This window comes from Mus musculus, chromosome 16, assembly GCF_000001635.26.
Source record: "Mus musculus strain C57BL/6J chromosome 16, GRCm38.p6 C57BL/6J".
Taxonomy (NCBI): Eukaryota; Metazoa; Chordata; class Mammalia; order Rodentia; family Muridae; genus Mus; species Mus musculus.
This window is the reverse complement of record NC_000082.6, coordinates 58,747,993-58,752,810: the sequence shown is the minus strand read 5'-3', so window position 1 is coordinate 58,752,810 and position 4,818 is coordinate 58,747,993. Positions and strand designations below refer to the sequence as shown.

Below are 4,818 nucleotides of genomic sequence, written 5' to 3'. Positions count from 1 at the left end.
AGTAGTCTTTTTATGTTCAAATGACAAATGGACGGTGGAAAAATCAGTGAAACACACCTTTCACAATATAATATACAATATATTGGAGTATCTCTTACCAAGCAATTGAAATTCTTGTGTTATTAAAAAAGAAAGATTTCATGTGCTAATATATCAGTAGGATTAATATTGTAAAAATGGCCATCCTACCAAAAGCAATTACAGATTCAACGCAATCCACATCAAAATTCCAGTACAATTCTTGAAAAAAAAATTTCAGCTTCATATAGAAAACACAAACAACTCGGGACAGTTAAAACAATCTTGAACAATAAAGACCTGCTGGAGGTATCACTAGCCCCAGTTTCAAACTGTACTGAAGAGTTGTAATAATAAAAGCAGCGTGCTATTGGCATAAAAACTAACACATTGGTCAGTGGGTTCTAATTGAGAACCCAGAGAGACATAAATTCACACACATATAGGCATCTGAATATTGATAAAGAAGCCAGAGATATGAATTGGGTGAAAAAAGACAGCATCTTCAACAAATGGTGCTGGTCTAACAGGACAGATGTACGAAGGACAGCTCAAATATATCCGTAATCGTCACCCTGCATAAGACTCTACTCAAAATAGATCAAAGACCTTAACATAAAACTGGATATACTGAACCTAATAGAAGAGAAAATGGGGACTAGCCTTGAACTCATAGGCATAAGAAAAGACTTGCTAAGCAGCATACTATTAACACAGGCACTAAGATTAACAATTAATAAATAGGATCTTATGAAACTGAAAAGCTTCTCTCTATGACAAAGCCATCATTCAAACAAAACTGCAACTCCACAGGATAGGAAAAGATTTTCACCAACTACCCATCTGATAGAAGGAAAATGCCCAAAATAAATAAAGAATGCAAAATATCAACAAAGCAAATAACCCAATTTAAAAATGGGGTGCAGATATACACAGGAAAGTCTCAAAAAAAAAAGAAAGAAAAGAAAAGAAAAAAGAGAAACACAAATGGCTAAAAAGCATTCAAAGAAATGACCAACAACCTCAGTCAGCAGGGAAATGCAAATCAAAACTACTTTGATATTTCATCTTACCTGCACCAGAATGGCTAAGATCAACAAAACAAATAACAGTTCATGCTGTAGAAAATGTGGAGCAAAGGGAGCATTCCTCCATTACTGGAGGGAATGCAAACTTTTATAGAAATCACTGTTGTATTTGTCCCTAGAGTCATTGTTGTGGCTGCTGTGTTACAAGTGCGTCAGTAGGTGGCAGAGAAGAGAGAGGCTACATCTACAGCCTGTGTAAACATCTGAATGATTAGTAGCCTAACACAACATTCCCTGAAAAGAACAAGCATGAGACAATCACCAGTTTGCTGCTTTGCAGGCCTGGGTAGGCTCCAAGGGTGAGAAGCAAGCTGGAGATTAGAAGAACCATGCTTGGAACCTCAGTCCCTGGGCAGGAATGAGCCCTAAACAGATGTACCTTGCATGAGCCTGAGATGGCCCCTGTCTGCTGCCTTAATGCACAAGTGGGGCATAGCACTCCTGAGACCACTCCTGAGATGACCCCAGACATCCAAAGACCCTGGTTGCCACTAAGAGGAACAAGTAAGTGATGGAGAAATGGAATAGAAAGAGAAACAGAGGATGTGGGCACAATGAAGAGAAGCAGAACTAGAGACTCAAAGTTAGTGAGGAGCAGCTTGATATAAGTAGCTGGTGACACTACCTGGGTCTATGGTGGGATCCTGGCCTATGTTGTCACCAGGAGCCACATCTGGTTCTATGGCCCTGCAGCAGCACAGGTCTGTTTCCAACAAAGGCCAGGAAGACTTCCCTGGTCCTTGAAGAACACATTAATGTCTGAGGACTATAGAGATGGCCCCACCCCTCACCTGGGCTTCCTGGGAGAGCCGGCTCTGGAAGCATGATAACAGAAGAACTTATCTTACTGGTAGCTAGCTGCAGTAGAGAAGAAAGAGCGCTCCCCTTATCCCACACGCACATTGTGGGAGTTGCAGGTAGCCAGTCCCGAGGGTGTGAGTGTGAGAGAGCTGGCCCTGCCACTCACCTCCTGCATGATGGCACGGATGTGGGAGAGATACCTTCCTCCCACCTTGCCACCTGTGTTCCTGAGAGCAGGAGAGTTGTCCTTGTCCCTCACCAGATAAAGCACTCAAGCTGAGTCAAGGGCATGAGCATGGGAGAGCTGGCCCTGCAACTTGTCTACCATGTGGCAGCATGAGCAAGAGAGAGATATGCCATCCCCCACTCTCACCCCTTGCCATTACAGGGGCTGGCCCTGCCCCTCACTGCTGCAGCAATCAGGAGAGCAGACCCTACACAGCATACCTTCACTGGGCAGCACAGTGGAGCTGGCCCTGGATAAGGGGGCTGCAGGTAAGCTACCCCAAAAGGCATGAATGGAGGAGCACTGACCCTGCCTCTGTGTGTTATGTGGTGGCACAGATGAGAGAGAGATACTCTCTTTTCCTCCCTTGTCCCTTGCCATCTATGGCAAGTAGAAGATCTGGCCCTGGGGTCATGAGAGTGGGAGATCTGGCTCTGTCCCGCACTGGCTGCAACCCTTGGGAGAGCAGGTCTTGTACCTTGCCTGGGCATCAAGGAAGAGTAAAGATGACCCCAGTTGCAGGATGTTGCTGGTGAGCCAGCCCTAAGGCCATGAAAGTAGAATAGCCAGCAGCTGACCAGCTCAGATACTTCTCAGGCCCAGATCCAGGACTTTGAATTGGCTCACCCCAACATCTATCAAATTGATGGCTTGCCCAATAATAGGGAAGACAGAGCAACAACTGGCCATCTCTTGTAATGAAATGAAGCTTCTAGTACTGTTATTGGGTTACATACAATGAAATTTTGGCCAAAGTGGTCCTATGAGAACCCGTAACAACAGAAGCTGTTACCAAGACAATAGCTTGCTCTCCACAAACTGATGGCAAGGCCCCACTGCTGAAAACACCTACACAACTCATTAAACATTGAGAAGTCAAGCTGGTGCCTTTTCCTTTAGTTTTATTCTATTCTGATAAGTGTGTCTTTGTTTTATTTATTTTATTATTATCCCGTAGATACCTGTTTGCTGTGTGGTTGTTGTTGTTTTATTTTTTGTTGTTATTGTTTTGAAACAGTGTCTCTGGGTTGTTGTGACTGTGCTGAAACTCACCGTGTAGACCAGACTGTCCTCAAAGTCACAGAGATATGTCTGATTTTGATGGGATCAACGGCTTGCACAGAAAAGCAGAGCCTTTTCTCTGTTTTCTAATGAGGGACAGAAAGGAGGTAGACTCGGATCACAGAGGAAGAACAGAGTAACTGGGTGTAGTAGTCAGATGAGAAACTGTAATTGGGATAGATTATTTGAGAAAAGAATATCAATTTTTAATGAAAGAAAAAAATTTAATTAAAAAAAAGAAAAATAGCAAAAGACAGATAATTCAGCAATTCCTCTCTGAAAGTGGAATATGCACTTGCATGCAAGAAATGAGATCAGCAACTTATAAAATATCTGTACCCACATTACATTACGTACAGCTGCCAAGATATCCATACATGTATGAACCAGCAAAGAAAGAGTGGTATGTAAAAACGAAGCAGGATTATTCAGTCTTCAAAAGAATATGGTCATTTGCCACATTTATTTGTGAAGTTGAAGGACATTGTGTTACAGACTATGAGCAATTGGAAGACAACTATTGTGTGACTTATAATTAGAACTTCTATCCAACTCACTGGATAGAAGACTAGTAATCACCAAGAACTGAAAGGCAGAAAAAGCTGGAGAGATATTGGCCAAATGACACAAAATCTCAGGTCCAAAAAAAAAAAAAAATGTTGCTTATTTTCTTGTGCATTATGGTGAACATACAACAATGAAGTACATATTTGGAACTTACAAAGAGATTTGGGTTTGAATTTCTTCACCATAAAAAATAATCAGTGAGGCAATAAATATAATAAATATAATCATAAGCTAGATTGACTCATTGAGTCATTTCAAATTACAGTACTAAAATATAACATGGAGCACAAATAGATTCAATTTTGTTGATTAGAAGTTTTCTTAGTCAGGGTTTAAATTTCCACACAAAACATCATGACCAAGTAGCAAGTTGGAGAGGAAAGGGTTTATCCAGCTTACACTTCCATACTGTTGTTCATCACCAAGGAAGTCAGGACTGGAACTCAAGCAGGTCAGGAAGCAGGAGCTGATGCAGAGGCCATGGAGGGATGTTACTTATTGGCTTGGCCTCCCCTGGATTGCTCAGCTTGCTTTCTTATAGAACCCAGGACTACCAGCCCAATGGGCCCTAAAGCTGGATCTCATGGAGGCATTTCCTCAAGGGAGGCCTTTCTCTGTGATAACTCCACCTTGTATCAAGTTGACCCACAAAAACAGCCAGTACAAAAGGCAAATACATAAAATTATGATAATGCAGATTATAATGATTGTCCACATCTAACATGATAATCCACACCCAAAGTAAAACATTGATAATATGAGCAATCATGGGGAAGGGGTCTCTTCCAACATTTGACCCTGCATCTTCTCCACTCTCTCCTGCTGTATCTCTCAGTGCCTCGGTGAACCTTCACCATCCTTAACTACACAATTGTTTCTCCTCACTTTGTACTTTACATGCAGATTAGTGATAAGAGTAAATAAGAGAAAATCAGATAAATGGACACCAAGTCCAAGGCCCTCATACTGTTAAGTGTTGAGCAATTGCTTTAATCTCCTGGTCTACAAGGATATGGTATTTCAATTCACTATGTCAGCACTGTTGCGAACACTGGG

General features: G+C 41.8%; 1 pseudogene; it reads left to right on the top strand.

The window, feature by feature from the left end:
• The first annotated feature begins 1,214 nt into the window (after positions 1 to 1,214).
• On the top strand, positions 1,215 to 1,333 carry Gm26019 (annotated as a pseudogene).
• Positions 1,334 to 4,818: the final 3,485 nt, after the last annotated feature.